This window comes from Aotus nancymaae, unplaced genomic scaffold (assembly GCF_030222135.1).
Source record: "Aotus nancymaae isolate 86718 unplaced genomic scaffold, 86718_ANA_hifiasm-v0.15.2.pri h1tg000007l, whole genome shotgun sequence".
Classification (NCBI taxonomy): Eukaryota; Metazoa; Chordata; class Mammalia; order Primates; family Aotidae; genus Aotus; species Aotus nancymaae.
In genome coordinates this window covers 58,813,588-58,840,899 of record NW_026988418.1, presented here as the reverse complement: position 1 = coordinate 58,840,899, position 27,312 = coordinate 58,813,588, and the positions used below count along the sequence as shown (strand labels likewise).

The following is a 27,312-nucleotide window of genomic DNA, read 5'->3' as shown; positions in this document are numbered from 1 at the left end:
TAATGCAGTGCTCCTTAACCCTCAGTGTGCCTCAGAATCACCTGGAGAAACCATTAAAACAGATTGCTGAAGCAACCCACAGAGATTCTCATTCAGAGGCCTGGGAGGAGGCCTGAAAATTTGCATTTTTAATAAGCTCCCTGGTTTCTTTACCTCTATGAGCCCAGTTTCCTTATTATGAAACCAGAATAATGATACTTTTTTACGGGATTAATGAGCAGATTAGAAGAAGATAAGATATGTAAATATATTCAAAATGCTAAGTCACTAGGAGAAATGTAACAACTATTAATTACCAAGATGGGACATTGTTGGAGGGAGAAGGGGATACGTCAGCGAAAGCTTTCTAGAGATGACACCAGAGCAGTCTTGAAGAAGCAATGGAAATTAGTAAAGGAGAAGAAAGTGAAGGGTGTTTCCAGAATAAAAAAAAAAAAAACCTTACCCAAAGGCTATGTGTACAAAAAACAGCTAATTCACAAAGCTGCCAAAACTACCCTTGGCTGAAGCAAGTGCATGGATCATATGTCCATACTCAGGGTCTTGATGACAAGGGCCCTTTGTGCCATGCTAAAGAGTTTCATTTCAATTCTGAAGGAGATGGGAACCTTTGATGTTTTTAAAGCAGGTCAGTGACATGAAATAGAGACAAAGGGAGAGGAAGGGCTCTAGGCTGACGCCTAAGTTTCTGTCTTGAGTTTATGTGTATGTGACGATGATGATGCAACCCACCAGGAGAAGTGCCGCAGAAGAAAAACCTGGTTGGGAAAGAAGCTAATGAGTTAAACTTTCTATGCCTAATTCAAGGCACCTAGAAGACACCCACATAGAGATACAAAGGGTAGTGAGACATGTGACTCTAGATGTCGCAGAGAAATCTTGAAACCGAAATCTAGAAGACCTCAGCATATAGGTGGAAGTTATATCCACGGGAATAGATGAAATTGCCCGCAGAGGGTGTAGTATGAGAGACACCTTAAGAACAAAACTCTGGAGGACAACATTTAAGAGCAGTTCCCAATGGAGTTGAAGTGAAGGTTCATGACAGAGGACAGGTCTCCTGTTTACTACTCTCATAATATCTACACACAGTGAATTCTGGTTTAAATGGACATCAAGCTCAGCTTCGGTCAGTGGTACTCACAAATCCAACCCAGCCATTAGGTGGAAGAAGCAATGCAAGGAATCACCAATAGGCCATAGAGGGGGACATGCTTGCCGGTAATAATTGGAAGGTAAATGTGATCCCCAGCACTGCCCCTCCAAATTCCTCAGTTGCCACAGTTTCTAGAGAAGAGAGTTCCAAAGCAACTACCCTGATTGCTCATTCTGTAGAGAGGGTCTCTTCTCCACACATTTTTGCATGAGTGAGATTCCTAGATTTGTCAGAACTCAGAAATCATCCACAGGAAGAAAGACATCATCAACCTAAGTCATCACAAAACTAAATGCTGTCCACCTTCCTCTTCCTTAGGATGAAGAAGACACTGACATGGATCCTATTCATACTGCCAAGGCTATCATCTGGGCTTGGCCAAACCATCACAAACAAGCAGGATCCCATACCAGGCAGCCCCAGGGCACCCGCCGTTGCTGCCACAGGCTTAGGAAACATCTCACCCACAAGGACATCATTCAGAAGCAGGCTGTGTGAGCCCAGGGAAGAGTAAGACGAATAATGGCAGAAAACTAGAAGGGAGTCTGGGCTCATTCTCTGTGGGACAGGACAACGATGGAGCAACAGGGGCATTCACAGGAAGAAGGAAACACTCCGCCTTCTAGGGTGAGGGGATTCACAATTAGACCAGAAGGAAACCCAATGTTTATAAAAACCCAAACCTACAGATTAATTAGGGAGCAATTTCAAAAGTAGTTTTCTTTCCTCTCCTTAAAGAATGAATTTAACTATGCATTCGTGCATAAAAATACTTTCTCATTTCAGGGAATATATTATGCAAAAGATGAGGCATACCTGCATCTGGGCCTGGGGATCTCCAAGTAATTAACAATCCCTTGTTACCTTCAAAGTTATTTTCTTAGGAAGAAAACCTGGGCCCTAAATCTTGAGAGAACGTAGCTCCCATCTTGATTTCACAACAACTGGGGCTAAGGGCTGGAGGCTGAGGAACCTGACTGAGGCTTTGACAGGACTGTCACAGGCTAGGAAAACACAGGAAATGTTTAATCAGAAGGAATGAAAACACAGTGTACGAAGAGAAATCTGATCTCCATAGTCTATCTTTATTATGGCTAAGCAGTGCGGGGAGAAGAGAAGTGACTTTAAAACCACCAGACTGTTGAAACAGAACTGTAATGGGGCAAAAAGCCTGCCTCAAGATAAAAATGGGCGTCCAGCTCTCAGTAAACACCTGTGCCAGCCAGGAGCCGTGGTATTCAGGCTCTTAAGTACCTCAGGCTGGAACATACTATTCTCACGGGCTGCACCTGTGAACTTTCTAGAGAGATTTGTTCCAGTTTATGATTACTCCTTGGAATGTGAAGGCTTTAGCTCTGGGCCTATACAGGCCATCTCCTAAGCTAGTGTCCCATGGAAAGAGAAGAGAGAAAAAAGCCTGACTAGCTGTGAGCTCTGGAGAGGATGGGAGGGAGTGGGATGGGAGCTCAAGCTGCATTCTGCACCCTCCACGCTCATTGCTGGCCCCTGAAGTGACTTGGGTGAGCATGACCACCCATCTGCCAATCAAAGGCTGAACTTTAAGGCCCAGGCAAATGGTAAGAAACTCTTCTTTAATTTGTGCTATTTTAAAATACATATTTATCTTCACAGAGGGGAGGATTCCTTTTATGAGGTCCTATAGGTCCTGCTTACAGAGGTGAAAAAGTATTTAATCTACTCTCAGGAGTAGATGTTGGTTAAATGCTTCTTGGCTGAGTCAGGTGAGAATGCACTTCCGTGGGGTTAGAAGAGTTGTTTAGTAGAAGCAATACAAGGAAACATCACCAACAGACCGTAGTGTTAGAAGGGAAAATGCTTGCTGATGCAGCGTGAGAGAAGACCTAAGGACAGAATTCTGGAGAATAACATTGAAGAAAGAGCAATTTCCAATGGAGTTCAAGTCAAGGTTTTATATGTTTGCCACGGGACATTTTCCCCCAGGAAAACCGGGAGAGGTGCACTGCAGAAAAGTACAGCCTCTCAGGTTGTTTCAGAAGGTGGTTCTAGTGACCTTCCCTGCTCAGCATCTCCTACCCGCTCTGAGGCCTCCTCTGGGACATCTCCCAAGACCCCGGACACCTTTGAACTCAGTTTAGAAACACAGAATTAATCAATATCACTAAGTGTCTGCTCCCAGCTCCCATTCCCACACACGATTAAGTGGCTGACTTCTCAGCAGAGCCTTGCACACTTCAGCAATCTGTCAGAGTACATCTGCTGCTCCATGGTGCCTTAGCAAGGCATTGGTAGGAGGCTGCAAACTAGCTCTTTAGGAAATCGGCAGCTCCCATCCCAGGACAGGGCCTACCATTGGGTTTCTGGGCATCTGCAATGTACAAGTCCTAAGCCGGTAAAAGCCTCACTGGACTATGTCCTTGGACTCCCTTTAATATTCATTGTCAGCAAGTATGAATAATGCCTAAATTACGGAATCACCATTGGACTAAATTCATCTTCTGTAGAATGAATGCATCCTTAATAATTCCATCAAAAACTACTTTTAGAAAAAGAGAGAAGGGTAACCTAATTTCCAGGCATCTTGTGTCAACAAGCCACTTTAGGTTCCACACTTGCCACTCCTGAGTAATTAAAAGTCAAGGTCACAGATGTCACTGAAGAAACCTAAAATGAACACTTAAGCATAAGCATTAGATTCTCTAAGGTACCTCAGACTGTTCTTTAAAGGGTAGTAAGAGAGACAGAGAGAACTTGGCCTAATTTTTATTTGGGAAAATGACTTTCTGTGGTTTCATAAGTTTTCTTACATAAAAGGATTTTTAAAATTAAGATAAACTCTCACTGAGTAGATGACACAGCCTTCTTCTAGATGAATATTGTAAGGTTTTGAGACAGCAGTGATGTCATGATCCACATGGCAGATAGTGGAAGGAATTTCAGATACCATCAAATCCTACACTCACATTCTACAAGTAAGTGAATTGAGGTCCAGGTGGGTAAAGAAACTGTCTTCACACACTAAGACTAGCTAGCAAGCAGACAGAAATAAGAATCTCGTGTTCATGGCTCCAAATGCAGTGCGTTTCCTACTACACCATGTAACAAATGCAGAGCAATTAGTAAACCTCTCTCAGAACTGCTGTTTTGCTTCCAGTGCAATTCAAATTGGGTTCATCAGACCCGTTTAGGTGCAGCTGACAAGAACGCCTGCATCAGTTATGTCTTGATCCTTAGGCCTTCAGATGTCTCTTTCATTCGTTGGGCCTCTGTGGACAAGCTGGAAGGATTGGGATGTTTCTGAAAAGCCAAAGAGTGTGCAGATGGCTGGAACACAGGGCTTGTCCTTCTGGTAATGAGAAGGTGGAAGTATAGTGATCCCAGTGATTCTCAAGCCTGGATGCATTAGAATCATTCAGAGAGGTTTCTTGTTTTGTTTTTTCGTTTTGTTGTTGTTATTTGTTACAATACAGTGCCAACCTACATATCCGGAGTTTCTGATTTATTTGGCCTGGGGTGGGGCCAGAGCACTGGCATCTTCCAGGGTTCCTTTGGTGATGTGCATATGCTGATCAGGTTGAGAATCACTAGAGAGCAAGGTTTTGGTATCAGAACCGTGCTTAAAATCCCCAACCCTGATACATAGACCTATCCTCTCTGAGTTTCCTTCATGTGTTTTGTTTAAAAATTGTTTTATCCCATCAGGTTGTTGTAGATTAGTACACAGTAGTTTCTCAATAAGTTTAACTCTTCCCTACATTTAGGTGGAAATGGCAAAGAAGTAGCCTGAAGTCATCTAGTGAAAGAGGAAAAAAAAGAAAGATAATTATGGCATTTGTGAAAAGTGTTTAGTACAGGATCCGTACAACTGAATTCTTCCTGGCTCCTGCTCTCTCCTTTCTTGCTGGAATAAATATTCATGTAAATCAATGGCTGGGCACACTTAGTCCCCCAGGATGTGGTTCTATCCGTTCAGTGTTTTGCCTCATTTTGTTCAGGTTGAGAAGTTTCTGTGTGCCTTCATTTGTATAAGGTGTTTTCCTATGTGCATTGGTCATCAGAAGAATCTCTTAGGGGATAGGGTGAAGGCTAGCAGAGATTGGCTGGGGCAGAGACATCTCTGCTCTCTTACGTTACTTCTACCTGCATGACATGATTCTCTGACAACCTAGCCATCATAAAATGCCTCAGGTGATTGCACAAATAAGTCAACACAGTCCTTCCCTGGGACATCTGATACCATTTCCATTCTCATCTCTGAACATGAGGCATATGCAAAATTCTGATGCCGCAGGGATCGGAGCACGGAGCTGGTGTAAGTAAATAGCAACAATTGATGCCTTTGGTTCCCAAAATCACCCCAGTGAAAAAGCAAAACCACGCTGTTTTTCCCTTTATTCCTCTTGTATTTTCCTTAGCCCATGCGTCAGTGTTAAACTTAGTGTTCCCACCACCAGGACACTTGATTCTGTGCCAGCAACCCTGGTCCTGATCTCTGGCATCAATCTGTGTCCAGTGGTGGCACAGAGATCCCTCTCAGTCAAGGGGATCTCCAGGCCGCTGTAGGGTATGTGTGGCCCTCTGCTCTTGAGCCTACCTTTGTGCAGAGCTCCTACCCAGGCCCCAAGTGAGCCCCTGCTCCCTGGTATCTGGCTCTTTTCCATTACCCACACTTTTCAATGCCAGCATTTCTCACACTGGAGGGCTAGATTTCCCGACGTTTGGGCTGCAAAAATCTACGTTGAGCAGGAAGCTTTGTCTCCCACATGTCACAGTTCAGCTCAGGTGGGAGATACCAACAGAGGCAAGGTGTATGGAGGTGGTGGTGGACTTTGGTGCAGCCCACAGCGTCATTACACAGTTGCCCAGGGAGCTTCCAGGCCACCATCCAGCTGCCTCCAGCTGCCTCCTGCTGCTGTTTCTGTTGGGCAACTCCCTCCATTGCTGCCTAGAGCATTTAAATGGCAAGATGACTCAAGATACCCTGCCCCAAGGATTCCTGGCGTCTCTCCCTCCCTCTCCCAGCACCTCCCAGCCCTTTCCCTGCAGTCATAGCGCACATGCACCATGCAAGTGCACAGCTATTTTTACTGAAGTGTGAAGGATTCTCAGGGCAGAAACTATACTTAGCAGAGGTTAAAGTTCACATTATGCAATCAGTGGGGCACGAGTTTAAATCATTAAACAGCCTGTCCTACGCTCTTTCTGTCCTCACTCCTCTACAAATTGACTTTTTCAGTCCTAAGCCTTCTCCTTTCAATTCAGCCTTCGTATAACTCAAGGCCTTTGTTCTTTGCAAGAAAGAGAGATCGTTTCTTTTTAGGCCTCAAATTACTCCCTCAGCCTCAAATAGAGATTTTCTTATGGCCATCAGAACCTCTGATTTAGAAGGAAGCTATGAAGAAATGTTAAAAGGAATCTTCCCAGTGTTGAAAAATCTAGCCTAGAAACTTTTTAAAATGTGAACTATCCACTGAGAGGCTTGAACTGACACTACTTGACTGCAGTTGGCTTTTCAGGCCTAGGTAGTGGGAAGGAATTATGTTTGAGGTTGTTAATTTCAGCATAAGAATGAAGAGGAGAGCTCAAGCTAGCTCATCAGCTAGAGGAGAGACCAGGGTCCACATTGCGTGGGGCCAGGATGTTTCACTGCATGGTTCCTCTGGTACTGGAAGGCCTCCTACAAACAGCCCCAGCTGCCTGTTCTGGACAGGAAGTGCCTCAGTGAAAAGAGTCCCCTTGGTCAAGGTCACATCCCCTTCCTGGGGCAGCCTGCAGCCAATGACTGGTCAGAGTTATAAAGGCTCAGCCCCCTTTCCCTGAGCTCAGCACAACTCTAAAACAGCATCCTTGCTTCAGAGACTGCACCACAACCCCACGGCTTCCTCTGCCTCTTTCACAGGGAAGAGCTCTACCTAATATGTCCCCACATGCTAATCTCCATCTCAGAATAAGCTTCCCAGGGAACCAACCTGAGACGATGATCAGCAGAGCTTAGTAACATTTCTTAAACAACGTAACAGTCACAGATTTGTTTTTTATATTCTTTTTTGAACCACTGCCACTATCAGTAAAACTCTTAAAATACAAATGATAAATGCTCTTGTGTGGCCTCTGTCCTAGCTCCTGAAAGTGCCAACAGCAGGCCTAGCAGGATCAATATCATGGGTGAGTGTATTTGAAATGCAGACTCTCAGTTCCCATCCCAGACCAACTGAATCAGAGTGCATTTTAATAAAATCCTCAGGCCGGGAGTGATGGCTGACACCTATAATCCCAGCACTTTGCGAGCCCGAGGCAGGTAGATCATAAATAAGGTCAGGAGTTCAAGACCAGCCTGGCCAACATGGTGAAACCCCGTCTTTACTAAAAGTACAAAAATTAGCTAGGCATGGTGGCGCACACCCGTGGTCCCAGCTACTCAGGAGGCTGAAGCAGGAGAATCACTTGAACCAGGACCCGGGAGGCAGAGGTTGCAGTGAGCCGAGATCATATCACTGCACTCCAGCCTGGGCTACAGAACAAGTCTCTGTCTCAAAAAAATAAAAAGTAAAATAAAATCCTCAGATGATTCATATGTATATTAATATTTGATAAGCACTGGCCTACATGACAATTGGGTGAGAAATAATTAAGTGAAAATGTTTACTAGTAGCACGGAAGCATCCTGGCCCCCTTTTTCTCTGCCCAATGAGGGTAATCTGTTTTTCTTACCAAGGAGTTTAAAAACCCATTATTTTTGGCATAGACTAATTATACCAAAGGGCAGAAAACAGAGGCAGATGGTCAGACAACTCACTGCTCAGGTTGGGAAACCGAGCTGCCATATTAAGCAAACAGGGAAAAGCATTATGAGAAAAATATGTAAAGTAAGGACCAGCACTTCTCAGAGTATAAAGGATAGATGAAAAGCCGCCCTTGCAATGCAATAGATGGACTTTGAACATGAGCAGTGACTTAGAACATTCCCAAAAAACAATAAGGAACCTCATATAAGAATGCTTTCTCAAAGTTCAGGCACACATGGAGAGGTGAGCAAGAGGACAAGCTCACACCTCAGCAAACTCCATTCCCTTAGCCACACCATCAGAAGAGTTCCACCAGCTCTTCAGCGAGGAGAAACTAGTTTATACTAGGATGGCAATAGTTTGTTATAGGTAACATGCTTACATGTTGAGGTGTATGCTTCCATGCTTCTAATTCATAGGGAGGATTCTGTCATTCTCAGCAGATCCATTTGTTGCTCATAAAATACTGCATTACACTCTTTGGTTTTCTTTATAGAGGGATAGCCAGACAGAGTTTGACCTCTATGTGGCTTTTCCAATAAAAGTCCTAGAACACAGAGTGGGCAGGGACAGGTAAATGGCACTCATAAAGAGTGTTGCTCTGTCACAATTGATTTATGTTGGGCTGTGGTCTGTTCTCATTTAAGGGCAGCAAGAAAAGAGGGAGCTGTGGTGAGGACATGACACAGCCCGCCCTGATAGAACAGAACCCCTAAGGAAAAGTGTGTTAGCAGCTACCAAAAGAAGAGGCAGGGGCAAGCACATCGCAGCCTGATTGCACAGGGAGTGGCCATTTGAGGACCCTGAGAAGAAAATGGTAGCAGACGGATTAGGAAAGTAGACCAGAACCCAGAGTGCCACTGACTCAGCAGTGAGTGTTCCATTCGTCCTCTGTAGCCCCTGGCCTGGGTGTGTGGCAGCCCAAAATTTAGAAGTGAGCAGCAGGTGTGGATAGAAAGAGTGCCCTCTAGTTCCGGCTCAAGGCGCAGGTAATGCTGAGAGAGTGTGGGGGAAATCCCATCTTTTCCCCTTATCTTTCTTTTCTTCATTCTTTCACGCCCTACCCCAGGCAATTCTGTGGCACACACAGCCGTGGCAGTGACAGTGGCCACGGTGGGGGCCCGCAGAGAGCCCTTCCACTCAGATTGGAGGAGCTCTGGTCTCCCATTCCTTTTGTTCCCCCTCTCTCTTCTCCTACTACTTGGCCCAAATGTGTCCACATTCATAGGAAGCCTGAAGCCCAGGAGGGTAAAGAGAGCACTGGCTTCTTGACCAGAAGACATTAAAGAGGAACCACAGAGAACTGAAAGGTACTAGCGAGAGCCTGAAAAGGGAAGAACTCCAGAAAGTGGCCACATACAGTTGTTTATAAACTACTGGGCTCAGTCCTGTGCTGGGCATGTGTGGATCTGATCCTAAACAGCACACCAAAGGCTATGAGGGATGACTTTGGCAAACACAGGAGAAAGATCTGAGGAGCTACAAAGGCTTGCAAAACAAAACTGACATTGAACTACAACCCACAGAAGGCTGGCAAAATATTCCACCTGAATCCACCCAGGTTGAATTGCTTGTTAAAGCATAAATAGCAATACTCACAAAGGATGTGAACAAAACCCAGAATCTCGTAACATAACATAGCTAGGATACAATACAAAGTTACTCAGCATGTTAGTTTTCTATTGCTGCCAAAACAAACGACTGCAAACTTAGTGGCCATTTACATTTTAAGCCATTTAGTGGCTTCAAACAACACAGTTTTTTAAATGTTAAAGTTCTGCTTGTCTAACGTCCAAAATCAGTCTCACTGGGCTAAGTTCGGGTGTCAGGAGGGCAGGTTCCCTCTGGAGGCTCTCAGGGAGAATCTGTCCCTTCCCTTTTCTGGCTTCTAGGGACTGCCCACATTCCTTGGCTTATAGACCCCTTCCTTCATCTTCAAAGTCAACAATGTGTCATCTTTCTGATCCTTCTTCTGCTGTCACAACCCTTTCTGACCATAGCGAGGAAATGTTTTCTGTGTTTAAGGATGCTTGTGATTATATTTGGTCTACTTGGATAATCCAATATACTCTCGTCTCCTCAAGGTCAGCAGACAAGCAACCATAATTGCATTGCAGCCTGAATTCCTTTTTGTCATGTAACATAACATATTCACAGGTTCCAAGAATTAAGACACGGGCATCTTTGATGAGACTTCATCCTGCCTGCAGCCCTCAAAGTAAAATGAACCATCAAGTCTCAACCCACATGAAAACAATCAACAAATGCCAATGCTGAGATAATGCAGATGTGGAAATTTTCTGACAAAGACTTTAAAGTGGCTATAACAACAACAACAAAAATCTAAGAAGTAAGGAAGAGACTCTTGAGATTAATGGAAAGAAAAGTCTCAGTAGAGAAACAGAAGGTATAACAAAGATCCAAATATACATTTTAGAACTAAAAATATAAAACCTATAATTTTAAAACTTACTAGATTAACCAACAGAAATTATCCAATATAAACCACAAAGAAAAATGGAGTTGGGGGAAAAAAGTGAACAAATCCTCAGGGACCAGTGAGTGAGTGAATATCAAAATCGGGGTCCCAGAAAAGGATAAAAAATAATGCAGAGCAGAGGACAAATACTGGAAAAATAATGGCTAAAATCTTCCCAATTTTGGCAAAAGACACAAACCTACGGATTCAAGAAGCTCCGTGAGCTACAAACTTGATAAACCCAAAAAATTATGCCTAGACATGCTATAATCCAACTGCTAAAAACTTGGATGAACAAAACTTTTGAAAGTGTCCAATAAGATGACATATTACTTATAGGAGAACAATTCAAATAATTGTAGATTGCTCATCAGAAATAAGAAATACTCAAATATAGAAAAATTGAAAATTTTTGCCCAACAAATTAGCAATTTAAAATTCTTACTATCTGATGTCAGGATATGAGAATGTTGGTGGGTAAAAAAATAAGAACATTTGTGAAGGGCAATTAGGCATTATTTACCAACATTTTATTTTATTTTTATTATTTTTAGATGAAGTCTCACTCTGTCACCCGGGCTGGAGTGCAGTGGCATGATCTTGGCTCACTGCAACCTCCGCCTCTCAGGTTCAGGCAATTCTCCTGCCTCAGCCTCCTGAGAATCTGGGATTACAGGCGTGTGCCACCACGCCCAGCTAATTTTTTTGTATTTTTAGTAGAGACGAGGTTTCACCATGTTGGTCAGGCTGGTCTCGAACTCCTGACCTCATGATCCACCTTTCTCGGCCTCCCAAAGTGCTGGGATTACAGGTGTGAGCCACCGCGCCTGGCCTATTATTTTTTTTAAGACTGAGTCTTGCTCTATTGCCCAGGGTGAAGTGCAATGGTGCAGTCTCAGCTTACTGTGACCTTTGCCTCCCAAGTTCAAGCAATTCTCCTGCTTCAGCCTCCTGAGTAGCTGGAATTACAGGCACCAGCCACCATGCCCAGATAACTTTTGTATTTTTAGTAGAGATGGGGTTTCACCATGTTGGCCAGGCTAGTCTTGAAATCCTGACCTCAGGTGATCTGTCCACCCACCTCATATCTATCAAAATTTTAAACCTACACACCCTCAATTCCACTTTTAGGAATTTATCCTAAAGAAATATTTGTACATGTGTTCAAAGATGCTTGAATGTGGCATTGTGTATAATGGCAAATAAGTACATTAATTAGTAAAATATGAATTATTACAGATAAGGTAATATGTAAATAAATTATGGAGCACCACAGTATGAGATATAATGTACCTTTTAGAACAATTACATTGGAGTCGAGTCTATTGGCATGGGAAGGAGTTATGATATATTCTTTTTTTTTTTTTTTTTTTTTGAGACGGAGTTTCGCTCTTGTTACCCAGGCTGGAGTGCAATGGCGCGATCTCGGCTCACCGCAAACTCCGCCTCCTGGGTTCAGGCAATTCTCCTGCCTCAGCCTCCTGAGTAGCTGGGATTACAGGCACACGCCACCGTGCCCAGCTAATTTTTTGTATTTTTAGTAGAGACGGGGTTTCACCATGTTGACCAGGATGATCTCGATCTCTTGACCTCTGATCCACCCTCCTCGGCCTCCCAAAGTGCTGGGATTACAGGCGTGAGCCACCACGCCCAGCAAAGAACAGTATTCTTTTTGATATTTTTAAAAAATGGTAAAAGGCCTATCTATGTAAGTTTGATAACATTATCCTTCAGCGTTCTGAGTTTAGAAATTCACTACTCTTTCACTGTTTTCTGGGAACTGAGCATTTTATTCACTTTCCTTAAGGAAATCCAACCATCTCACTCAGCATTTCCTAGTATATGTTATATTTTACTGCATAACCAAATACCTTCAAGATTTACCAGCTCACAACAATAGAAATGTGTTATCTCATGTCATTTCTGAGGGTCAGGACACCAAGAGTGACTCGGTGGGGTGCTCGGGTCAGGGTTTCTCATGAGGTTCAGTCAAAATGTTGGCCGAGGCTGCAGTCACCTGAAGGCTGGACCAGACTGGAAGACCCACCAGCAAGTTCCTAACATAGCTGTTGGCTTGGGGCCTCTGTTTCTGCTGGCTAATGGTCAGAGATCTTAGCTCCTCACTACGGGGGCCCCTCTCTAGAATGCTCACAAGGCAGCTGCCTTCCTTTAGAGTGACTGGTCAAAAAAAGAGAGAGAGCAATCGAGACGGAAGCTGAATGACTTCCGTCACCTAACCTTGGAAATCTTCTGCTATGGCCTGTTGGTCACACAGGCTGACCTTAGCACCCAATACGGGGGGAAGGGGACTACAGAAGAGTGTGAATACCGGAAGACAGGGATCACTGAGGGCCATTTCAAAGATGCTACAACTGAATTTTTCTCCACCTCTTTCTCTTCTCCTTTTAAAGTTCACAGACGTTGTAAAAACAACTCTATGCAGACAGTATCACTGATTCATTTAGGGTCCTGGAGCCTTCAGTCTTTCATCAGAAGAAAACCTTATGGGCCAATAAGGAACTCCAGTTCATGGAACTCCAACCTTTTCCCGTGAACAAGGGGTATTTCGATTTTCCCACAGTATGATGATGGAGGGCAGGAGAAAGTGCAAGTGTAAATAATTGACGAAAGAGAAAAACACCAGGTGCCTCAATGAGAATCCCTTCCATAGGGTCACGTTATTCACACCTACCCCGCAGCCCCACCTTTAATCTTCGCAAGTCAGGACAGACAGCTCCTCTCCCAAGTGGAATTCCCCATAAGCCATGCACGAAGAAGCAGAATTGCTTGCCAGCTCACACATCAACAATAAAGGCTACTAGAATCATCTGTTACTTAGAAAATGTTAGAAGGCAACAAATAAAAACTGAGGGTTAAAGGATACCTATGCCTCTGCACTAAAAGAGTATGAGGTACTCCCAAGGCAGGGCATAACTGAGCATTTGGAAGAAACGATCCTGACATGTGATGCACCTGATTGCAAAGATGTCTGTTGTCTACCTGGGAGTATAATAGAATATGTTATACTGTCTACCTTAGGTTCAGCCAAGCATTTGATTAAGGTTTTCACAATATGCCTGTAAGCATGATGGAGAAATACAAGAGTCGATTCATCATAAGTTGAGCAATCTATGCAAAGAGTGTTGATTGAATCATTGTTGTCAGCTTGAAGAGATAATATACCTCAGGGCTTTGAATTGGGCCTTGCCTCATTTAACATTTTTATAAACTATTTGGACAAAGTCTAAGAAAATGTACTTGTTAGATTTTCAAGTGTTATACAGTTAGACAGGAGAGCAAAGAAGTTGAACAATAAAATCAGAATTCCCAAATGTCTCCAACAGGCTGAAATGATAAGTCGGAAGCCCTGATAATTAGTAGGAAGCAACATAAAATTCTGTACAAAATGGGAGAGACCTGGTGCAGCGCTAGTTAATGCAGAAAAGCTTGAAGTCAACCACAAATTTCATATGTCAGCAGTTTGCCAGGTCTGCCAAAAAAGCAATGCAAAACTTTAGTCCGCATCTTGAAGAATATAGTGCTTAGGACCAGGGATGTCTAGTTGTGATGAACCCCACACTAAATACATGGCTTCCTAGAATGACTGAGAGATTCCTCTATGACCATATGTACCTTCTAAGGCCGAGATTATACCATCCTCTGCTTATAACAATCCACTTTGTGACCAATCTAGTAATTTTATCAAAAAAAGAAAATGAGTTTATTTTATTATTTTTGTATTCATTCAGGCAACATTTATCAGCAAAAACAAAAATTTGTCAGTTACTCTGCTAGAATCTAGGGACACAAAGGTGACTGGAACACAAACCCTGAGGGTTAGAGTCTGAGTAATGAGGATGCTGTGGTCTGAATGAGTCCCCCAAAATTCATGTTAAACCCCCAATGCAATGGTATTAAGAGATAGGGCCTCTGGGAGGTGATTAGGTCATAAGAGCTCCACCCTCACAAATGGGATCAGTGACCTTATAAAAGAGGCCTAAGGGAGCTCACTCATCCCTTCTGCCATGAAAAGACTCAGTGAGAAGTTGCCATCTATAAAGCAGAGAGCAGGCACTCACCAGATGCTGAATCTGCTGGTGTCTTGACTTGGACTTCCCAGCTTCCAGAACTATGCAAATAAATTACTATCGTTTATAAATTGTCCAGTCTAAGATATTCTGCTACAGCAATCTGAACAGACTAAGACAAGGAGTATAGAATTGCTGCTGCAAAGAATTTTGTTGATGGAATGGGGTTCCAGGCCAGTTAACCTTGAAATAGGGAGATTATCTGGATGGGCCTGACCTTATCACATGAGCTCTTTAAAAGTAGAGTCTTCTGGGAGTAGATGAGAAAGCAGAGGTTCATAGCATGAGAAGGATTCAATGCATCATGGCTGGCTTGAAGACGGAGGGAGCCATGGGGTAGGGAATGCAGGCACTGTAGGAGCTGAGAGTGGTCCCAGCTGATAGCTTCAAGGAAACAGAGACCTCAGTCCCATTGCCACAGGAAAGAAATTCTGCCAATAACAAGAATGAGCTTGGGCTGGGTGTGGTGGCTAACACCTGTAATCCCAGCACTTTGGGAGGCTGAGGCAGCAGAACTGCTTGATCCCAAAGTTCAAGACCAGCCTAGATCTCGTCTCTAAAAAAAATATTAGCTGGGTGTAGTGGCACATGCCTGTGGTCCCAGGAGGCTGAGGCAGGAGGATCACTTGAGCCAAGGAGGTCAAGGCTGCAGTGAACCATTCATGGCCGCACTACTCATTCCAGCCTGGGTGACAGAGCGAGATCTTATCTCAAAAAATGAAAGAAAATAAAAGAATGAATCTGTAAAAAGACCCCAAGCCCCAGATGAGAACTGCAGCCCCACCCACCACCTTGATTTCAACCTAGTAAGATGCTAGCAGAGCATCCAGCCACACCATCCTCAGGCTTCTAACCTACAGAAATTGTGGAATAGTAACTCCGTTGTTTCACGACGTGAAGTCCGTGGCAATTTATGATACAGCAGTAGAAAACTAACAAAGGGGATAAATAAGCGGTGGCCATACACGAAGATAAATGGCTATGATGGACAAAAGTCGCAGTGTAAACTGTGGGTGGTCGTTTCAGAATTTAGTCCCCCTCTCCTAGGTAAAACTCACTTTTACTCAGGTAGCTGCTCCTCACTTATATCTTCATGGCCACTAGCTGTTCTCCCAGCCGAGTGCAGGACTAATAGTTCGAAACAGGGCTTCTCAGCTTTGGCACTATTGATATTTTGACCCGGATAATTCTTTGTGGTAGAGGGATGTCCTGTACAGTGCATGGTAGGATGCTTCGCTCTGTCCTTGGCCTCCATCCTCCAGAGCCAGTGACAGACGTGTTCCCTGCCCTCCTGCTGTGGCAATCACAATGTCTCCAGATATTGCCAAATATACCAGGTTTAGGGCCAGGAGAGGCAGGAAGCAAAAACATCCCCTGTTGGGAACCATCGATCCAAAGGTAACTCGTTGCCTTGCTGATGATTGGTTCAGGAGTAGGTATGGGACCACTTTGGGAAACTGAGCTGTAAAAAGACGTTTTACTGGCATTTCTGAGAACAGCTCCCTTACTCTTCCGGGTATGCTACCGGAAGTAACCCTGTTTCTCTTTCTCCAGAGGTTCTGATGCACAGGTTTGAATCCTAGCACTACTGCAGCTGTCTCAAACCCAGCTGGAGGGTGGAGCAAATACACACAAGAGGACACAGCCAGGAGTACTGCAGGGACCTGGGCCTCTGGCTCCTGGCTAAGGCCAGTCCTGAAGTCTACTGTACGTACAGACTTCTGGTTATAGGAGCCTATGAATTTCCTTATTATTGAAGATACTTCAAGGGATATCTGGTTTTTGCAGCCCACAGCAGCTAATAGGCACCAATCTGTAAGGTTCTTGGGAAGCCCAAAGAAAGACACACTTCATGAAGCTGAGTCAAGAAATAAAAAAGGACAGAAGCTAGGCCCAGAAGCGTACAGTTGACAGACTGCTTTCCCATGACACCTTGGATCCTAACACTCGCCTGGAAGAATGGACTATTATCCTCCTCGTATGTCTCAGAAGAGTTCATGGTGTGTCCATGGTCACAAGGCAAGGATGAGTCAAGACTCAAACCCCGGCCTCCTGGTGCCACATGGCACACTTTCCCCCGTATCCTCCTGAACCACGAATTCTTTTCTGTCATCCTTCTGCTCAAAAATATTTAACATTGTCCCTAGAGCATGCACATGCCCTTATCTCTAGAGCATGTTCAGACTTTCTAGCTATGGATTTAGGTTTTCCACAAAGCCGCTCTACTCCAAACTGTGTAAGCTCATCCCTCCAGCTCATCCCTCCACTTGGGCCTTCGCTTGGACTTGCCTCATCTATACTTTCTTGCCATTCCTTCTCCACTTGTGTGAGTTCATTCTTTCATAAAGTGCAAGCTGATTCCTGAGATTATGCAAAATTGCCCGAGTTCTTGGTGAGGTTTCTTCCTCTTGACTCTTAGAGTATAAAACTAAGCACATGTTACCCAGATGGCCTCAGGTTTCACCAGATGGAGCCCTAATAGTAGTCACTATATTTAAAACGTTTACGACTTTGATTCCCACCTTATTTTGTAGATCCCATCACCATCAACTTCTACTAAGCCCTCCTCACTGGGGGCCTCCTCTTGGGAAACTTGGCCCCCATCCCTGCACCCCCTCTCACTGTGAGAATGCCAGGGTATGATGCCCTGAGCCTTCATCCTCCTGGTCGCGGAGTGGACAGATGTGGTCACATATGCAGTAAAAGGAAGGACATTTCTCCTAGTCCAGGTCACTCTGGGCACCTGGAGGCCAAAGCAGCTTTGCTTCTGCCTCAGCACCCTCATCCTCATCCGAAAGACAGAGCCCTATGAAAAGCAGCATCTTCCATCTCCACCTGCTGCCCTTATTGATGAGGACTGGTTGGAATGGACACAGACCCCATGCTGCTACCTCTCTTCTTTGTCTGTTTCCAGAAAGGGTATCAGCCACCAGATTTTGACTGCTTGCTCTGGGACAGAAATTATGCTAATCACCTGATGCGTCACCTTATTTAACCCTCACCGTCAGCCAAGGTAGGTGCCCTTATTATACTCAGTTTACAAAATGGTTTCTCATAAAGAAAGGTTTAGGTAACTTGTCCAAGGTCACCCGGTGCATCGAAGAATCCAGATTCCACAAAAGTCCTTGCTCAATCGACACAGCACCAAAGTCACCAGTTTCTCCCCTGTCTCGGCCAGTTGAAATGGAAAGCCCTTTAAAAATGAGCTCATGCCCATCAGCGACTCCAGCACCCACTCACCTGTTCTGCAGATGCATGCAGATATGCTGCACATGGTGTCATAAGTAATCATTAACATGTATTGAGCGCTTACTATGTACCAGGCACTATTCTAAACACTTTGCATTATTAATGCATTTCATCTTCAGAATAACCCTGTTAGATAAGTACTATCATTACCCCCACACTGCAGATAAGTGACAGAGCTGAGATGCGGATGCAAGCAGCCTGGTACCTGAGCCCACACTCTTACCATTCTGTTACTGATTATTGGGCATCTTCTATGTCCCAGCCTGGGTCATCTGCATACATTTCTTTTAATCTTTACAATATCCCTATAAGGAAGTTATATCCCCAGTTTTACAGCCAAAAAACCTGAATGTCAGAGAGATTCAATAAACTTGCCCAAGATCTTGGTTAGTAGATGTAATGCCCAGACTCCACCAGGTCTATGCTGTCTTGTAAAGTTATTTGCCTTTTCATACACATGTGTTTTTCACAGTATGAACCAGGTTCCCTACTTTATCCTCCCAGGACCTCTCTGAGAGATATAGCCCAGGTCTGTGTTCCGGGCATGGGTAGGAGGAGGAGGGAGAGAAAAAAAGGTGGTGGCTGCCAGCTGCTGCTTCAAACAAAATATATCCACATATACAAAGGCACCGGGGCTGGTTGCCTAGCAACATCTTTCTGCCTCCCCAACCTGCTTCACGCCACCCTTACCCAACACATTATGCACACGCCTTGGCCTGCAGTGCCCTTCTGAGACATCCCCCTTCAAGGCTGCCTTTGTTCATCTTAACCTGATTTGCTAGGCAAAGGCTTGCAGCTTGCAACTTGCAGGGAGTCCAGGAAGCACACAATTTGTATCACAGATGGCCCTGGGACAGGCAAAACGGAGCTATCCTCCCTGCATGGCCCATACCTTGGCACTCACAGGGTATCTAATGCTGCAGGAAGGAGGGGGTCTCATTTCAGGAGCTTTGTCATATCACTGAAGGTTTAAAAAAAGAGTTTTGTTTTTCACATATGTCAGGTCCTTTAAATAGTTCTTTGAATAAAAGTTTGATTGGGATAGAATTAAAGCAGGCTGTCTGGATTTCTTTTTTCATCTTATCTCCCATGTTGGAAGTTAGAGCCTCTCAAATTTAAAGTTATCTTCCGTGCAACCAGTCCAAAAGGCCTTGAGGATATATTTGTCCTAGAATCTTAAAGAGAGGCAGAACAAGGCAGAATACACAGTTCTCTTAGTTCTTCCAGCATAAATGAAAAGGTACAACAGTGGTGGAGCCTCCAACCCAGTCCAGAAGCTTCTGACTTCATGGTAAGAAGGCGATGATGAACCGAGAGCCAGGGCTACATTATCGCATTCATGGACCCTCGGCAATTTTGCCTTCATGGGCCCATTCCTCCATAAAAAGAAAGAAAAAATATTAAAAATTATATTTTATGACTGTGCTGGTATAAAGACAACTATGATCCAGACGTTATTCATTTATACATATTTATTATTTTCATGATGTAATATTCATTTTTCCTGGTTTTAAAATAAATAAATAAATAAAAATATATTTACACACCCCTGAAAGTATTGTAGGTCCAAGCCTCCTGTGCCCAGTGGATACGATGGCCATGCCGAGGATACGTCAGCACACAGCAAATGTTATTGAGTCATTGGTGCTCCGCCAATGCTCAGAACTGTCGGATAAGGAATGCTGTGGGTTAAGGAAAGAACAATGCCCTGTGCCCAGCATTGTGGGGTAAGAGAAAAAGTAAGGTGTGGTACCTGTACTCAAAGGCTTTGAGCCTAACTGCAGAAAAGAACAAAGCAGAAAACAACAATCGTTGAACCACAAAAACTCAGCTTGGCAGACACTAAGAAAATCATTGAAACTCTTTTCTTGCTTAGTCGTATTATCACTTAAATGAATAATACACGTTTAAAACACCACGTACTGAGAAAAGGCCAGAGAGATGAGAGAGGACGCTGGCAAGTGTAGTGATGGATTGGATGGTGAAGTAAAAGAAGTCAAGAAAGATTCCCGAGTTTGGGCCTGGGTGATCATCTACACAGACAGAAAAGAAAGAGGAATAAGTTGGAGGAGGAGACAATGGGTCCAGTGTTAGACAGATTGGTTTGAAATGCCTCTGGGGAGTAAAAGGCAGAGACCATGGCTGTTTTACTCCCCACTGAAGTCTCATCTCCAAATGTAAAACCTGACACTTCTTCTGTATTAAATAAATATCTGTGGAATTAAGTAGATACAGGTGGATAAATCTAGTGATTGATTAGTTGTCTTCATTGGCCTAATTCCCAGAACAAAGGCCTGGGTATTGTGGCAGATGCTGGTCCCTGACGTTCACTCTCTATTCCAGATCTGCTGATGTGAACAAGTGCAACTCCCTGCCTTGTCCTGGCCTCAGGAACAGATTTGGCTTAAGTACAGGACAAGCTGGAATCTCCAGCGATTTAATGCCTAGAAGCAAATTTCAACCAGTGATTGGCAGGAAGTTGACAGATAAATAACTCATCTTCTGTGAAAATAACTCTGAGGCATAGTCTATGCAATCTCTTAGAATTCTCCAGTGAGATTAAGTTTCTAGAGCCCTAATTGAGGCTGGAAATATCCTGGACATACCTTCTTTGAGTGAGAGGTTTCTTTGAATGAAAGGGCTGTGTAACCAGTACCAGAACTATGTGCATATGGAAAGTAAAGGCTGATATTCCTAACAGATGATCATCCATTTCTACTTGAGTATATATTTGCCTGTGTACAGAGAGCTTTCTATTACTTTCTAGTTTTATTCCATATGGTTGGAGAACATACTTTGTATAATCTCGGTTCTTTTAAATTTATTGTGGCTTGTTTTATGGTTTAGCATTTAGTTTGTCCTAGAGAATGTTTCATGTGCTCTTGAGAAGAATGTGTATTCTGTGTATTTTGTACTTGTTGGGTGCAACAATCTCTTAGGTTTAGTTGGTTTATAATGTTAAAGTCATACATAGCCTGTTGATCTTCTGCCTAGCTGTTCTATCCATTACTGAAAGTGAGTTATTAAAGTTTCCAACTATTACCATTCAATTGCCTATTTCTCCTTTCAATTCAATTGGTTTTTGCTTTATGTATTTTGGGGCTCTGTTGTTAGGTGCATACATTATTTTGATTGTTATGTTTTCCTGATAGATTGATTCATTTTTATTATAAAACGTCCTTCTGTAATCACAAAGGAAATTAGAAAATAGAGACAAACAAAAATGAAAACATACTATACCAAAACTTACATGACACTGCAAAAGTAGTGTTAACATAATTGACAGCTATAAATGCTTGCATTAAAATGAGCCAGGTATAGTGGCATACACCCTTAGTCCTAGTTACTTGGGAGGTTGAGGCAGGAGGGTTGCTTGAGGCCAGAAATTTGGGGCTGCAGTGAGCTCTAATTGCATGATTGCACACAAGCCTGGACAACAGAGTGTGATTATGTTGAAGAAAGGAAAGGAGGAAGGGAAGATGGGAAGAAGGAAAGGAAGGAAGGAAGGAGAGAGAGAAGGAAGTAAGGAGGAAAGAAAGAAGGAAGGAAGGAAAGAAAGAAAGAGGGAGGGGGAGGGAGGGAAGGAAGGAAAGAAAGAAAAAGAAAGAAAGACAGAAGAAGGAGAGAGGGGGAGGGAGGGAAGGAAGGAAGGAAGGAAGGAAAGAAGGAAGGAAGGATTTCAAATCAATAACCTAACTTTACAACTTAAGGAGCTTAAAATAAAGAATAGAAGAATAAACTAAACCCCAAAGCTAGCAGCAGAAGGAAATAATAAATATTAGAACAAAGATAAATAAAATAGAGAATAAGAAAAAATGAGAAAATTAACAAAAACAAAAGTTGGTTTTTTGAAAAGATTAACAAAATTGACAAACCCTTATCCAGACAGACCAAGAAAAAAAAGAGAAGATTCAAATTTCTAAAATCAAAAGTGAAAATGGAGACATTACTACCAATTCCATAGAAACAAAAAGGATTATAAGAGAATATTATAAATAGTTGTATGCCAACAAATTGGACAACCTAGATAAAATGAATTCTTAGAAGCACAAAACCTACTCCATCCATTTATATTTATATAACAAAATACTTCACACTGGATAATTTATAAATAACAGAAATTTATTTTCTCACAATATTAGAGGCTGGAAAATCTGTCATGGCACTGGCAGGTTCAGTGTCTGGTGAGGGCCCTGGTCTTTGCTTTCAAGTTGGCACCCTGAATGCTGTGTCTTCACATGGCAGAAAAGTAGAAGAGCAAAAGGGAATGAGAATGGTGAACTTGCCTCCTTAATCCCTTTTATAAGGCACTGCCCCCAACCATGAGGACAGAGCCTTCGTGGTCTAAGCACCTCTTAAAGGCTCCATCTCTTGCTACTGTACGCTTGTGGATTAAGTTTCAACATGAATTTTGGGAGAGACACAAACATTCAAAGCGTATCATCACCCAAAGACTGTAGTTTCAGGAATAATTTCTATAGTTAGTTTCAAACCACAGCACTTACTAAGGCTAATTCACAAAGGAAGAGAAAATCAGAGTAGACCTATAACTAGGTATAACTAGGTAAGGAGATTGACTCAGTAATCAAAAGATCTTCTGACAAAGAAAAGCCCTGGGCCTAATGGCTTCACTAGTGAATTATACTACACATTTAAAGAGAGCTAGCAGCAATTCATTTTAAACTTGCCCCTCACCAAAAAAAAATTGAAGAGGAGGGAACATTTTCTAGCTCATTTTATTAGGTCAGCATTACCCTAACATAAAAGCCAAAGACATCACAAGAAAAGAAAACCATGAATTAATATTTCTTATGAACATTGATGCAAAAAATTTCAACAAAATACTAGCAAATTAAATCTAACAGTCATGATAAAAACATATAATAGATCATGACCAAGTAGGATTTATTCCTGGAATGCAAGGATGACTCAGCATAAATAATCAACCAATGCAATACACCACATTAACATAATGAAGTGAAAAAAACTACATCATTATCTCAATTGAGGCAGAAAATGCATTTGACAAAATTCAACATCCTTTCATGATAAAAAACATTCAACAAACTAAGAATAGAAGAAAATTATGTCCACGTAATTAAAGCCATACATGAGAAACCTACAACAAACATCACATTTAATGGTGAAAGACTGAAAGCTTTTCCTCTAAGATCAGAAACAAAACAAGGATGCTCACTTTTGGGTATAATACTGGATGTTGTAACCAGAGAAATTAGGCGAGAAAAAGAAATAAACACCAAAGTTGGAAAAGAAGAAGTAAAATTACCTCTGTTCACAGATGGTATGACTTTATATGTAGAAAACCCTTAAAATTCAAACAACTGTTAGAGCTAATAAATGAATTCATTTGTATTTTGCAAAGTAGCAAAATACAAATTCAGCACATAAAAATTACTTGCATTTCTATACACTAACAATGATAATCTGAGAAAGAAATTATAAAAATAATTTCATTTATAATAACATCAAAAATAATAAAATACTTAATAACTAACTTAACCAAAGAGACAAAAGACTAGTACAATAAAACTACAAAACATTAAGCAGTTAAAGAAGACATGAGTAAATAGAAACACATCTCATGTCCATGGGTTAAAAGATATCAATACCACCCAAAGCAATGAATAAATTTAATGCAATTAAAAATTATTAAGGTATCAATATCACCCAAAGCAATGTACAGATTGAATACAATCCCTATCAAAATCCCAATGATGTTTTTTGCAGAAATAGGAAAACCCCATGTAAAAACTCATATGACATCTCAAGGAACAATGAATAGCTGAAACAATCTTAAGGAAAAAGAACACAGCTGGAGGAATCATACTTCCTGATTTCAAAACTACTACAAAGCTACAGTAATCAAAGCAATGTGATATTAACGCAAGACAGACATATAGACCAATGAAATAGAATAAAGAGCCCAGAAATAAACCCTTGAATACATGGTTAAATTACTTTTGACAAGGGTGCCAAGACCATTCAATGGGGGAAAGTACAGTCTTTTCAACAAATGGTACCAGGGAAATTGGATATCCAAATACAAAAAAAAAAAAAAAAGATATTGAACCATTACTTGACACCACATCAAAAAGTTAACTCGAAGTGAATCAAAGACCTAAATTTAAGACCCGAAACTATAAAACTCTTAGAAAAAGCATAGGGCAAAACTTCACAACATTGGATTTGGCAATGAATTCTTGAATATGACACCAAAGCACAAACAATAAAAGAAAAAATAGAGAAATAGAACTTCATAAAAAATCTATACTCAAAAGAGACTATGAATAGGGTGAAAAGGAAAGCCACAGAATGGGAGAAAATACTTGCAAGTTGTGTATCTGATAAGGGATTAATATTCAGAAAATTCCTAAAACTCAGTAACAACAAAAATATGGAAAATATAGAAAAAAAACTCAACAAAAAAATAGACAAAAGACTTACATAGACATTTCATATACAAATGGACAATAATCATATGAAAAGATCCTCAAATCACTAATTATTAGAAAAATATAAATCAAAACTACAGTGAGATATCACCTCACAATCATTATGATACCACTATATGTTATCTTTTGAGATGGAGTCTCGCTCTGTCGCCCAGGCTGGAGTGCAGTGGCATGATCTTGGCTTACTGCAACTTCCACCTCCTGGGTTCAAGCAGTTCTTTGCCACAGTCTTCTGAGCAGCTGGGATTACAGGTGTCCGCCACCGGGACTGGCTAATTTTTGTATTTTTAGTAGAGATGGAGTTTCACCATCTTGGCCAGGCTGGTCACTTGGCAACTCCTGACTTCATGATCCACCTGCCTCAGCCACCCAAAGTGCTGGGATAACAGGCATGAGCCACCGCACCCAGCCCATGACTACAATTGAAAGAAACAAAAAGTAGCAAGTGTTGGTAAAGATATGGAGAAATTGGAAATTTTGTGCGCTATTGGTAGGAATGAAAAATGATGATACAGCACTGTGGAAAACGATATGGCAGTTCCTCAAAAAATTAAAAATAGAATTACTATACGATTCATTAATTTCACTTCTGGGTATATATCCATGAGAACTGAAAGCAGAGTCTGAAAGAGAAATGTGTACATCCATGTACACAGCTGATTTACTCACAATAGCTAAAATGTGGAAGCAACCCAAGCGTCCATGGATAGAAAAGGAAGATATGGTATGTACTTACAATGAAATATTCAACTGTAAAAAGGAAGGCAAGTCTGACACGTTACAACATGAATGAAACTTGAGGTTATTTTGCTGAGTAACTCAGTCACAAAAAGACAAATACTTTACGATTGCACTTAAATGTGATATTTAGAGTAGCCAAAATAATAGAGACAAAGTAGAGCCTTGTTGCCAGGTGCCTGCGGGAGAGAGAGATTGAGGAGTTATTGTTTAATGGATATCAAGTTTCAGTTTTGCAAGATGAAGAGTTTTGCAAGATAGATGTTGGTGATAGCTACACAACAGTGTGAATGTGCTTAATAATACCTAACCACCCACTTAAAAAGGGTTACCAGCCTGGGTAGCATAGTAAGACTGTGTCTCTACAAAAAATAAAAACGTATCTGGGGGTGGTAGTACATACCTGTAGTGTCAGCTACTTGGGAGGCTGAAGTGGGAGGACTGCTTTAGCCTGGGAGGTCCAGGCTGCAGTGAGCTGTGATCTTAACACTGCATTCCAGCCTGAGCAACAGAGCAAGACCCTGTCTCATTAAAAAAAAAAAAAAAAAAAAAAAAAAAAAAATTAAAAATGGTTACTATGGTAATTTTTTTTTCTGAAACAGAGTTTTGTTCTTGCCGCCCAGGCTGGAGTACAATGGAATGATCTTGGCTCACTTCTACCTCTGCCTCTTGGGTTCAAGCAAATCTCCGGCTTAGCAGGAGAATCCGAGTTGCTGGGATTACAGGCACCTGCCACCTGGTCCAGCTAATTTTTATATTTTTAGTAGAGATGGGGTTTCACTAAGTTGGCCAGGCTGGTCTCAAACTCCTGACCTCAGGTGATCTGCCCGCCTCAGCCTCCCAAAGTTACGGTAAATTTTATGTGTATTTTACCACAATAAAAATATTGGAAAAGATCTCTCTTTGTCTCTAGTAACATTTTTAACTTAATTTGATTTGATTAGTTTATTTTTTGAGATAGAGTCTAGCTCTGTTGCTCAGGCTGGTGTACAATGGCAAGATCTCAGTTCACCACAACCTCTGCCTCCCGAGTTAAAGCAATTTCCCACCTCAGCCTCCCAAGTAGCTGGGACTACAGGCATGGGCCACCACACCTCACTATTTTTTGTAATTTTGGGTAGAGACAGGGTTTCACCATGTTCCCCAGGCTGGTCTTGAACTCCTGACCTCAAGTGATCCGCCTCCCAAAGTCCTGGGATTACAGGTGTGAGCCACCACACCTGACCCATTTTTTACTTTAAAGTCTATTTTGTTTGATATCAGTACAACCTCCTGTATTAGTTTCTTATTGCCTGTGTAAACACATTACCCCAAATCAGTGCCTTAACACAAATTTGTTATCTTACAGTTGAGGAGATCAGAAGTTCTAAAGTCAAGTGATTACGGGGCTGAGTGCCTTCTGGAAGCTCTAGGGGAAAAGTCATTTCCTTGACTTTTCCGACTTCTAACAGCTGCCTGCATTCTTTGGCTTGTGGTCCCTTCCTCCATCTTCATGGTCAGCCACACAGCATCTTCAAATCTCTGTCTCTCTCCCGCCTTCTCTGTCTCTCTGTTTCTCCTCCAACTCTCCACCCTCCACACCCCTGTCTCTTCTTCTGTCTTCATGTCACCTGTGCGTTCAACTCTCCTGCCTCCTGCTATTAAGGCCCTGTATAATTAAATCTGGCTAACTTGGAGAGGCCAGGATCCTCTCCTCATCTCAAGATCCGTAACTTAATTGAATCTGCACAATCCATTTTGTCATGTCAGGTAACATCCATGGGTTTTGGGATACCGGGAATTATTATGTGGAAATCTTTGTGAGGACTTAATTCATCCTACTACACCATGGCAGCTTTGCTGTGGTTGCCATTTGCAGAATATATCTTTTGGTTTTACTTTTGGCCTTCGATTTTTTTTTTTTTTTTTTTTTTTTTTTTCATGAGAAGGAGTTTTGCTCTTGTTGCCCAGGCTGGAGTGCAATGGCACGATCTCAGCTCACCGCAACCTCCACCTCTCGAGTTCAACTTATTCTCCTGTCTCAGCCTCCTGAGTAGCTGAGATTACAGGCGTGCACTAGCATACCTGGCTAATTTTGTGCTTTTAGTAGAGACAGCGTTTCTTTTTTTTTTTTTTTCTTCCTTTCCTGTGCTTATACCACTTTATCCCTGCCTTGTTGTAATGGCTAGGACCTCTGGTTATTGGTAACTAGATTGATACAGGGAATCCTTGTCACATCCTCAATTGTAACGTGTATGGGGACTCTTTTAATATTTCACTGCTAAACATAATGTTTCTTGTAGACTTTTATTTATTTATTTTTTGTGTGTGAGAGAAGGAAAAAGGGGGAGAGAGAACGGGAGTCTTGCTCTATTGCCCTGGCTGG

At 42.2% G+C, this 27,312-nt stretch overlaps 1 long non-coding RNA gene across 2 annotated transcripts in view; it reads left to right on the top strand.

Annotated features, from left to right (window-relative positions):
• Positions 1–2,494: 2,494 nt before the first annotated feature.
• LOC105721694 (uncharacterized) overlaps positions 2,495–27,312 on the top strand; it is a 39,090-nt gene continuing 14,272 nt past the window's right edge. For both annotated transcript variants that reach the window (XR_001108405.2, XR_010340924.1), the window contains exons 1-2: positions 2,495–2,733; positions 17,402–17,500. This is a non-coding gene — a long non-coding RNA (uncharacterized LOC105721694). The remainder of the gene's footprint in view (positions 2,734–17,401; positions 17,501–27,312) is intronic.